Genomic DNA, 12,615 nt, shown 5'->3' with positions numbered 1-12,615 from the left:
ATGCTCCGAAGCTGCCCAGCACAGCATGGGCAGAGCCGGCTCCCAACCCAGGCTGCGTGGGCCGCTGATGTCACCACACCAGCCCAGCTCTCTGGGAGATATCTGTGGGTTTCCAAAGGCCTCTTCCTGAGCCTCCTGCCTCAGGGCTCGAAACACCTGCAACCCCGACCCTTGCAAGATGATGCAAGATCACCCCTCTCCTCTAGAGGAGTCTAAACCATGAACACCTGGACCTGGGTCACCTGCTGGTGGAGGCAGAGGACCCTGAGCTGGCACCATCTGCACCGCATCCTTGGCAATGACGTTCACAGCCGGGCCTGGAGTTCTCTAGCCAGGACAGCCTCGCTCCGTAGGGCAAAGCATGTACCCTATGCCCTGCCTGCCCAGCCCAGCAATGCCCATGGGATGTGTCACGATGCCCACAGTGAAGACTGGCTGTCGCCTTCACCTGGGGAGTGCTGTGACTGATGTGTCCATGGCCGGGCTTCCATGGCCGCGCTGGGCACAGAGAGGGCTCCAAGGCGACCACGAAGTGCCCTCAGTCTCCCTCTGCTGCGCTCACCCTCCTCATTCACTGCCCGCCCTCAACACAATGCTGGTGACAATCGTGAAAGCAGTAGCCATAATTTGACAAACGCTTCTTAAATACAGTCAGATGCTTCAACGCCCACAAATAGGTTTTTATGGTTGATTGGAGCACTAAATTCCTTAAACTTGAGAGTTATATAAGTTTCATTACTGCGTGTTCATGAGAAAGACTGAGATCCTAATACAGCCTTTAATACCTTTAGACATTAAGCAATGATTTGAAGCCCTTGTAGAACTGTCCTCAGGGTAACAGGATTACCATGGATGTGTATGCCTGGGTGTGTATTTTACTCTAAACATAATATGTGTGTGTGTCTATGTCTGTGTCTGTGTCTGTGTGTATGTATATTTGAGCCTAAACATGGTAGATGACAGATAGATACATGGATACATAGATACATACATGGATAGACAGACAAACTACCTGTGGCTTAACTAAAACAATATACCACTATTACATGTTGAGTACTTTTTAAGAAACAATATATGCATGCCAAAAACCCTCCTCAGCATTTGAAAGAAACAATCATAGGAAATTATTAAGTGGCAAATAGAAGCACAGAATGTTAAACAGAGCTGAGTACTAAGGGGTCCAGAAGTCTTGAGGCTGCGAAAATGCAGACAACCATGAGTTGTATCCTAGGAACCAGGGAGTGTTGATCAAAGGCAGTGAAAGTCCCTTGCTGCACACTAGTTAGATCACATAGTAATGGGTTAATAAATATCTCTTAAAATACATGGAAAATGAACAAACCAACTGCTAGACCTTTCTAATCTTGCTTAGGTATCAAGACAGGAATGCTGTCTGCAACTACAATGGCGTGCGTGAGTGACTCGGGCCAAACAATGTAACCATCGCCACCTAGTATTCAGCTGTCAGGAGAAACAAGCATCATTCATTCTAGGCTCCAGGCCAGTATGAAACTAATACTGGTTCCCACTTCCTGCTAGTATCAGAGGGGCTTCGGGTAGGGAAAGAGAAGCATCAAATGCGTTCCAGACATTTCATATTCATTCTGTATCACTGCTATTGAGGTCAAGAAGCGGGTGCTTAGAGCTCTTCTTCCTGAACTGGTCCATGGATATGATCCATCATCACACTCTTCAGGTCTTTTTTGTTTTTGGTTTTTTTTTGCGGTACGTGGGCCTCTCACTGTTGTGGCCTCTCCCGTTGCGGAGCACAGGCTCTAGACGCGCAGGCTCAGCAGCCATGGCTCACGGGCCCAGCCGCTCCGCGGCATGTGGGATCTTCCCGGACCGGGGCACGAACCTGCGTCCCCTGCATCGGCAGGCGGACTCTCAACCACTGCGTCACCAGGGAAGCCCACTCTTCAGGTCTTACACATGATTAAATACTCATGAAACATTTGTTGAATGAACATAACTGTCTACGAGCTAACTCTATCCATTTATTGCTGTCTGAGAATCTTGTTTGTTCTTGGAAATAAAGGCTATTTGATCTCATAGTTTGGTCTCTGAGTCCTGAGGGTACCTCATGGCTGTGGGAATCATGTTAGGGCAGTATAGGGCTTTAGAAGAGAAACCAGAAATCACAGTGCCTGGCTGCAGCTGAATATGATGCTGAGAGACATTCCTAGAGGTAGGACTCAGCTAATACCTGCAAGTATTTAAAGGGTTGTCACGAGGAGGTGAGTCTCAGGACACTCATCCTACGAGCAGGCATGCTGGGAGCTGACCCAGGATGGGGGACATTTCAGCTTATCAGAGAGAAGATCTGTCTAGTGACAGATGCTTCCACTGGGTTGGGCCTCTCCAAAGAATATTAAAGCAGAAGCTTGCCGATAAAACAAAGTGGGCAGTAGTAGATCCCCACAGCTTATGACTTCAGAATCAATGTAAACTGGGTTCAGACTTCAAAGGTGGATGCTGCAGCAGTACAGTCCCTTTTTGGAGCATCCCCAGAGGACAGTGGGAGGAAATCCTCCTGGTGGGGAAAATTCTGAACAGCGCACCTGGTTGTGCATTTTGCCTGAAGGAAGAAATGGCCACAGACGAGAGTCTACACCCCTGTTGTGTAGCACAGGGAACTCTACTTCACTTTGCTGTACAGTAGAAACTAACACAACATTGTAAAACAACCATACCCCAATTTAAAAAAAAAAGAGTCTATACCAATTTATAGGCTATGGAAAATGGTTTTGCTGGATGGTCAGGAACTTTGGAAGGAACATCATTGGAACACAGATGACAAGAAGGTCTGGGAAGTAGGTATATTGATAGATTTCTCTGAATGGGCAAAGAATATGAAAACATTTGTATCTCATGTTAATGCTCATCAAAGGGTGACTTCAGCAGAGGAGAATTTCAATCATCCTTTAAAGTTGAGCTGTGACCCATCCCGTGGGGACCAGTCAGGCTCCTTCTGCAGCCACTTCTGCCATTGCCTAGTGGGTCACAGTGGAAGGGATGGAGGTCATGCATGGGCTCAGCAACACGGGCTTCCAATCACCAAGGCTGGCCTGGCTAGTGCTGAGTGCCCAGTCAGCCAGGAGCAGAGACCAACACGGAGTCCCAACATGGTGACCAACCAGTTACCTGGTGGCAGGTTGATGACACTGAACAGCTTCCATCATGGAAGAGGTAGTGCATTGTTCTTCTGAAACAGACACTCTGAATATAAATGTGCCAACCCTATACACCACACTTCTATCATCTCCAGACTCTAGCAAAAAGAGCAGAGGCTGCATCCTCTAAGATGAAAGAAATCATCAGACCAGTCTGGATGAGAGACAGAAGTTTCTGGCAAGTAGATCTCATGTTTAAGCCACCAGGAAGTTCACCAGATGCTCCTTCAACAGTTCAGGAAGTGCTTACTGTGTGCCCAGCCCTGAGAGGTAAACCAGGTAATTCCTGCCCTTGAGGATCTCCTGGTATTAAGTGGGAGACAAATTCATAACCAGGTACTTAAAATTCAGAGGCCCAAAGGCGGCAGCAGAGGAGCAGACAAGATGTTCCGGAATATCGAGGGTCAGGTATTACGTGGGATACACACATTGGCACGGTAGTGGCAGAAAATGCACCGCCCACTAGGCACTGGTAACGCCTCAACTGTTGGATGAGTACTGGGTGAACTTCCTGGTTACGTAAACATCAGACCTCCTTGTGGGGGACCCTTGCCCCTCAGCCAGTCTGGGCTGTTGATCGCTTCGTATCAGAGGAGGCCGCTTCTGACAAGCATTGGCCCCTGCTTGCCTCCCCCTGTGACTACACCTCAGACCCCCGGAGGCCATTGCTGGTTTTTCTCCCATCAAAATGGCAGCTACCCCAAATGGCAGCCACCCAACATGGTGTTTGTCCCTGGCTTCCCAATTAATCTGCTGGGGCTGATCCCAGGCTCTTGTTTCTCAGTCAATCAACAGGAATCACCAAGGGGCTTGTTAATATTACAAATTCCCAGGCTCTGTCTCCAGAAATCCTGATTAAGTAGGTCTGAGGTGGAAGCCTGGACTGTGTCTCCTTTTATAAGATCTCTTGATGATTCCAACTCAGGTGGTCTACACTTTAAAAACCGCTGACTTAAGCAACAGCAGAATTCAGCATCTTAATTTCTTTCTTATGAGTGTCATTTCAAGATACAATCAGTAGCAGATTAATGAGGTTACCCACCATCTACCTAAGATATTTTTCCTTTTTATGGGAGGCAGTTTCTTGGCCTCAAGATGAAGACATAATATTGGGTTAAGTTCTTTAGTGAGGTCATTCTCCTATCAACCCACAGGTTTTCATTTTCCTCCCTCAAGGGCACAAATCTTGGGACTTCCCTGGTGGCGCTGTGGTTAAGAATCCACCTGCTAATGCAGGGGACACGGATTTGAGCCCTGGTCTGGGAGGATCCCACATGCCGCGGAGCAACCAAGCCCGTGCGCCACAACTACTGAAGCCCGCGCGCCTAGAGCCCGTGCTCCACAACAAGAGAAGCCACTGCAATGAGAAGCCTGCGCATGGCAACAAAGACCCAACACAACCAAAAAAAATTAATTAATTACTTTTTTTAAAAAAAGGCACAGATCTTACAGGGGTAACAGCAAGCACCACAGTGAGAACAGGTGAAGCTTTTTAGAATCACCGAGCGTTTTCAGATGTTCTCTCATTTGGTGGCAGCCTCAACCTGAGCCATCCTAGGACATTCAAATACAGAAGCCCTATCTATTTCATGTCTCCTCTCGTCTTCTGAGCCCAGAGAGCCCCCATAACCACATGGTGAGTTGATGGCATCAAGAATTCACCCAGAAATACAAATTATTCAGGATTCAGCCATTCTACACATAGATAAGTAGAAAGGCTCAATTCCAGTCAAAGCAAATTGTTTTCATGAAGGTGGTGGTGGTTATACAGCACTTTAAATTTTTTTATTGTGCACGTAACATAAAATTTACCATCTGAACCATTTTTAAGTGTATAGTTCAGTGGTATGAAGTGCATTCACACTGTACAACCATCACCACCAGCCAGCCACAGAATTTTTTCTTCATCCCCAGCTGGAACTTCGTACCCATTAAGCAGTAACTCCTCAATCCCTGTTCCCCACAGGGCCTCTTAATCACCATTCAGCTTTCTATCTCTAGGAATCTGACTACTCTAGGTATCTCATATAAGTGGAATCGCACAGTATTTGTCATTTTGGGACTGGCTTATTTCACTTATCACATAAGGTCTTTTTTATTAAAATTAATTTATTTATTTATATTTGGCTGCATTGGGTCTTCGTTGCTGTGCATGTGCTTTCTGTAGTTGCGGCAAGCGGGGGCTACTCTTCATGGTGGTGCACAGGCTTCTCACTGCGGTGGCTTCTCTCATGGAGCACGGGCTCAGGCGCGCGGGCTTCAGTAGTTGCAGCATGCGGGCTCGTCAGTTGTGGCGCACAGGCTTAGTTGCTCCACGGCATGGGGGATCTCCCCTGACCAGGGCTCAAACCCATGTCCCCTGCATTGGCAGGCGGATTCTTAACCACTGCACCACCAGGGAAGCCCCTCATATAGGGTCTTTAAGGTTCACCTATATTGTAGCATGTATTAGAATTTCCTTCCTTTTTAAGGCTGAACAGTATTCCTTTGTATGTTTACACTACAATAATATTCCTCTGTATGTTTATATCACCCATCCATGGACACTTGGGCTACAGCAAATCATGCTGTTAGGAACATGGGTGGACAAATATCTCTTCAAGACCCCACCTTCAATTCTTTTGGGTATATACCAAGCAGTGGAATTCTGGATTGTATGGTAATACTATGCTTAATGCTTTAAGGAGCTGCCATGTGATTTTCCACAGCAACTGTAACATTCCTACCAACAGTGCACAAGGGTTCCAATTTCTCCACATCCTCACCAACACTTGTTTCTGTTTATACAGTACTTTACAGTTTACAAATTATTATTACCTCCACTTGACAGATATTTTTAAAAGGCTCAGAGATGTGACGTGACCTGCCCAGGATCACACAGTAAGGAGCCAGGCCGAAGCCTCCTAACTCCTGGTGCTACACTGTCCCCCTGCCACACAGCTACATGTGAGCACTGGCTCCAAATCCAGTCTCACTCTTTCCAGACGTGGGTCTTGCCCCACCATCTACAGAGCTCTCACCACTCACTCACTCGTCCATCCAGTGAATACTCACTGAGCATCTACTAGGAGCCAGGTCCCGCCCCAGGCCCTCTCAACAGCCCATGTCAATAAACCTGGAGCCACCCAGAACCCCCAAGAGAGCCAAGCCTGCCCAACAAAGGAATTCTACCCCACAGGGCCTGGCAGCTGCGATAACATTGTTCCTGGCTTATCGGCAGGCTGGGTGGATGGAGACCAGTGGTGCCCATGGCAGGAATCGAGGATGGAGGGGAAGAGAATGGTCTTGACACAAATAAGAAACTTGCCCATGTGGGAGGTTCCTGGAACACTGCACCCAAGCACCCTCCTCTCCCTGGGAGCCAGGGAAATTGGCACATCCCTTCAAGGTCAAATCATGAGCTCCTAACTGCAGTGACAGAAAAGGGACTGAGATCTTTTGAAGCCTCCCAAATGCCAAGGATGAAGGGAGATGCTTTCATAGGTGTCTTCCCACCTAAACCCTTACAGAAACATGTAAGGTAGATATTGTTCTCTTTATAGGTGAAGAAGCAAGGGCTCAGAGAAGGTGAGTGACTTACCCAAGGTCACACAGCTCATGTATGGCAGAGGCAGGATTTGAACAAGATCTGTTGGCACCAAGGCCCTAATGCAGACTGCCAACAATTCCATGCATTACTACCTGTCATTGCTAGAATCTGGGGGAAGAGAGAATGATGTGGTTTTCACTGACCTGGCTAGAAAATGGCTCCATCCTTGTAAGCCTGGCTACCCAACCAACCAAACAAGTAAACCACAGAGGAAAGTTTTCACTGAAGAAAGTGAAACTCTGATGCTGTCAATTCCCTGGCCTTCAGAAGGTCACTCCTCCACCTTCCCTTTTCTCACTGAGTGATGATGATCTGAACCTCTGTCTCCTTGACAACAGAAGAGCCATACGTCAACAGGTGTCCCTCCCTGGTCTTTCTGGAAGTTCCCGAGGATCACGCACGTTGCACTAATCCATGCTGTGTGTGCTGCCCTTTGGCACCTTGGCCGGATGCCCTTGGGTTCTCCCTTCCACCTCCTCCGGGTCTCTGCTCACCATCCCTTACCATCTTGACTTAAGTGAGGCCCCTCCTTCAAGTCTCTAGAACCGGGCTGTCTCACTTTACAAAATTCAGCTGCAGAAACTACGGAACACAAAGGAAAACTTCACCCGGAAGTCGGACGCATCACAGCTGCTGGGTTCCATCAACCTTGACTCTCCAGGAAACCCCAAACTCGCCAACTCTCGTAACAGACCCTGGCGTGCCACTGTCTTACAAGGGCCTGGCCACGTCCCCCAGTGGATGGGGGGGTGGGGGGGTGGGCGCTGCGCCGCACCCCCAGGTCCCTCAGGACTTACTCCCCAGCCCGGGGGCATCCCCGCTCAAGGCCCAGAGGGGGCCCTTCTGGAATGGCCCCGGGCAGAAGGGAGCTGCCCGGCCCCAGGGCATGCCCCACCCTCCGGAGGGGCCCACATCCAAGGACCGGTCCATGCAAGGCCGGCTTGCCCGAATTCGGGGCAACTCTGAAGGGCCCCCCGACCGCGGCCCGAGGGAATCAGCTGAAGCCTTCGCTGTGACGGCCCTGCAGCTCCGATCCCCTCCCCACAGGCCTGCCGCCTCTGCTCCGCCCTCCAGCCACACACCACCACCCCCTGACCCCCTCCCCACACGTCTGTAACTCTGGGGGCCTGGACTCACCTTGTGTCCGTCAGCACTCACTCTGGGGTTACCTCATGTCGCTCCAAGACCACCGACGACTTCCAACTGTGCACCCTCCTCTGAGCTCCAGGGCCCTCTCCCGCTGGGACATGTCCGCTCAATGTAACAGACTCTCCAGCTGAACTCCTGACCTCTGTCCCCCCCACTCCCCGCCCGCAAGTCCCCTCTGCTCGCCACGCAGCACGTCCCATCTACTGTCTGGGTCACGTCACAGTGTGGCCACTTGCTCCCACTGTGTACACTGCGCCCCGCCCCCTCTCCCCGGGGTCCTGCTGCTGCCGCTCACCTCCCTGCACCTCTCCGAGCCTCTGCTAGACACAGCCCTCAGACGCATCCTTCTATACCTGCAAGTCACGTGACGGCCCTCCTCTGTTCAACACGCCCCTGGCTGCCATCTCACAGGTCCTGAAAGCCAAGCCCTTGCCGTGGCCTGCGAGGGGCACCCTGCACCCCTCCATCGTCCCTGCCCTGGTCCCCACCATTCAGTCTCCTCGTTGCTCCAAAGCCACACCAAGCACAGTCCCACCTCAGGGCCTTTGCACTGGCTGTGCCCTCTGGCTGGAATTCCAGATCCCACAACTCGCTCCCTCACCTCTTTTAGGCCTTGGCTCAAATGTCACTTTCCCAATGAGGCCATCCCTGGCCTGCGACTTAAAACTGGACACCCCTTGGGGCTTCCCTGGTGGCACAGCAGTTAAGAATCCACCTGCCAGGGCCTCCCTGGTGGCGCAGTGGTTGAGAGTCCGCCTGCCGATGCAGGGGATACGGGTTCGTGCCCCGGTCTGGGAGGATCCCATATGCCGCGGAGCGGCTGGGCCCGTGAGCCATGGCCGCTGGGCCTGCGCATCCGGAGCCTGTGCTCCGCGGCGGGAGAGGCCGCAACAGTGAGAGGCCCGCATACCGCAAAAAAAAAAAAAAAAAAAGAATCCACCTGCCAAGTCAGGGGACATGGGTTTGAGCCCTGGTCTGGGAAGATCCCACATGCCGTGGAGAAACTAAGCCCGTGCGCCACAACTACTGAGCCTGCGAGCCACAACTACTGAAGCCCGCAAGCCTAGAGCCCGTGCTCCACAACAAGAGAAGCCACTGCAATGAGAAGCCCATGCACCGCAATGAAGAGTAGCCCCCGGGCTTCCCTGGTGGCGCAGTGGTTGAGAGTCCGCCTGCCGATGCAGGGGACACGGGTTTGTGCCCCGGTCCGGGAAGATCCCACATGCCGCGGAGCGGCTGGGCCCGTGAGCCGTGGCTGCTGGGCCTGCGCGTCCGGAGCCTGTGCTCCACAACGGGAGAAGCCACAGCAGTGAGAGGCCCGCGTAATGCAAAAAACAAACAAACAAACAAAAGAGTAGCCCCTGCTCACCACAACTTGAGAAAGCCCACGTGCAGCAATCAAGGCCCAACGCAGCCATAAATAAATAAATAAATAAATAAATAAATAAATAAATTTATTTTTAAAAAAACTGGACACGCTGACACCACCCTCACCAACTCTGCAGCTCCCCAGTCCTACTTCCTGCTTTTGTGTTTCTTCACAGCACCTATTACTATCCAACACTTTAACTATCTTACTGTTTTAACATCTGTCTCACCACCCTATAATCAGGATATAGGATCCATGAGGACAGATTTTTGTCTGTTTGGCTCCCTGCTGCATGCTTAGCACCCTGAACAGAGCCTGGCGAATACGAGGTGCTCCACGAATGAATGAATGAATGAATGAATGAATACACAGTCAATATTATTATGCAGTGACTTCATCATCCCATTGTTCTGGACTCTGAGAAGATTTCTCAGATGAGTCTGTTTCATCTATGGAGCAATAGCAAGACAAGGAAAGGAAAGGAAAGACTACTAGTAATTTTTAAATATCAGTTTGTATGACTTTCTAGACTATGTCACTTTGAAAAACAGAGGACCCTGGTCTCACAATGCCTCGTTACAAGGACAGCAGGAGGAAATTCACTGTGACCCTGAGGCTTAAATGCTCAACTAAGGATGTTTCCCCAGAAGCTGGGAATAAGGAAAGCTCTGTCCCCACGGGGTCGGAACACAGAAGGGTGACAGCTCGAGATCCATCCCATGGCTACAACTCCAAAGGACATTTCTCACAGAGCTCTTTAGCAGGTCCAAGCAGATACGCCACCTGGGTGCTTCATATTCCACCAGCAAGAACCAGCTTCTGTGGCCTGGTCGCCATATGCTCTCTGGGCTAGAACCTGGGGGAGGTTTTCACCCCTGGCTCCTGGCAGGCAGGAGGACACAGTGGTGTGTTCCCAGCAGAAGGTCCCGGAATCTAACCTCATAGCACAAGGCTGCTGCTGCCAGCAGTTCCCTCCCTTCCTCCTTCCTTCCCACCTATCCAATCCATCTGTCTCCACGACCAATTTGGAATTTTTAAAGGTCAATCTATTTAGTCACTTACATTTTCAAACACAAATTCAATTTGCCCTGTGAGGCGCCGCCAGCTTCCCAGGCCTCAGGACAGCTCCTCCCCCAGCCCGTGTGACCACAGAAGGGGCTTCCACCATCAGGGCTCCAGGTCCCGCCTGCACCTGCCTGCATGGCCCCAGCCAGGGCTGGGTAACAGCTGTGGGGGGGGGGGGTCGTCATTGTTGGGGGTGAACACGTGTTGGCATCTGAGAAATCCTCTGGTCCTACCTCCCCACCGTACATGTGGGAAAACTGAGACCAAGAGAAGGGAAGGGACTTGCCCAGGGTCACGTGGCAGGGAGAAGCAAGCCAGGATTTCGTCCATGACAGATACGCCTCGCAATTCGCCCTGCGGTCCCCCAGACATGAAGTGGCTTCTGCGGGCCACGCGGGGAGCTGGGAGCAGGGTGAGGCGCAGGAATCAGGTAGGTACCTTTCACTCATCGTCAGTAACATGCTCCGACCCTTGCAGAGACCTTGGCAGGTGCTGGAGCCATTAAGTAACAGCAGACACATCCAGGTGCCTCCCGCAAAGCCGAAAGTAGCAGAAGTGATTTCTCCTCCACCCCCTGATGTTGGGCTCCCATCTTACGCCAGCTGGAGACACAGTCCTGAGGAAGGACAGACGCGCGGCCACGACTCTAATCTAATTGCCTTCCTCCCCAGGCCAGCCCCTCCCTCCTCGGCCTCTTCTGGCCCCATTGCTCCACCATCCCCCCCACCCCACGCCCAGCCCCCGGCCACACACACACTGGAAACCTCTAGCTCTCCTCATCTCCTGCCTCTCTTTGCCCCCGACGCCTCCTGCCCATCTCTCCTGCCCCATCTCGGCCGCGCCTTCCTCATCCTGGCCGCCACCACCCCTCCTCCCTGGGGCCTGGGCCCCCGCTCACCTGCTCTGCAGCGCCAGCCCAGGAACCTGTCTAAACCATGCGCATGCGCATGCGCTCCGCGGTGACCCCAAGGGTGGAGGTAACCGGTCCACCGCCAGATCCTGGAAGGGAAACCGAGTGATCAGAGGACCCTGAGTCGTTTAGGGTCTGGAGAATGAGAAACAAGACTCTTCCCTTTTCCTGTTGAGTCACCCATCCAGCCCATCTCAGCCCCTTCTCCCTGGTCTCCTCCCCAACCACCCTGCCCCACTACCTCCCTGACACCCCGCGGTCTCAGGTACTCTGGGAAGGGCTCAGCAACCTTCTGGATCTGGAATGTAAATGGCTTCACCGCCTCTAGATTCCTCCAAATAAAACCACCACAAGGCCAGCAAACCTTTGTGTCACTAATAGCGGCCGCGTTCCATAGCATAAGCTCCACGCTCGTAACATCTACCAAGACCCTGTCTTTTTCTCCTACTGATGGGAGTCCCTCTCCCCGGAAGGAAGGATGGGAGAAAGGGGGGAAAGAGGGGAAAGGATTGGAAGTTCCTTTCTGCCACACTTCAGTCTGAATAAGCTTCCTGCTTCAAATCTTCTATGGCTCCATATCACTCACAGAATAGAGTCCAAATTTTCAATCTGGCTCCCAAGAGCTTTCCCAGCTTTACCCCTCACACTTTGCCCTGACCCACTCACGCCCTGAGTTCTTGGGCATGCTACACTCCTACATGTCCCCAACAGCCAAGCTCAGTCACAACACCAAGACTTTGTGCATGCAGATCCTTCCATTCCTAACGTTCTCCTCCTCCACTCTCTGCCTGTCAAACTCCTGCTCATCCTCCAAGGACCATCTCAGATGCCCCCTCCTCCAGGAAGTCACCCTGATTTCCCTGGGCAGAACCAACTGTTCTATCCTCTGTGTCTCCACAGGGCCATTATTTATGGATATGAGCATGTGACTGCCTCCCTGATACCCCGGGACATCTCCCTTTGGTGTGTGTGTGGGGGGTGCCAAACTGGGTATCACTTCCAGAATGGCCATCCTGAGGCTCGTCCATGGCACCTCGCTTCCAAACATCAAACCTGACTTAGAGAAAGAAGCCACAAAGAAAATTCAGGACAACAGCCACAGGAATGGACAAGGCTGAACACATTTGTGGGTCTAAATGGAGAACCACAAATGGAGATTTAGGGCCATACAATTCAAAACCTGGACCCCTGGAGGGGTTCAGCCTTAATCACAGACCCCAGAGCAGGAAGGGGGGACTTCAGATATCATCTGCTCCAAACTTCTCACTTATTTGCCCCTTTTATCTACCTTCTCTATCTATGTATCTATCTATGTATCTATGTATCTATCTATCTATCTATCTATAAAGCAAATACCCTG

This window comes from Mesoplodon mirus, assembly GCF_964341445.2.
Source record: "Mesoplodon mirus genome assembly, chromosome: 12".
NCBI lineage: Eukaryota > Metazoa > Chordata > Mammalia > Artiodactyla > Ziphiidae > Mesoplodon > Mesoplodon mirus.
This window is presented reverse-complemented; position numbering follows the sequence as displayed.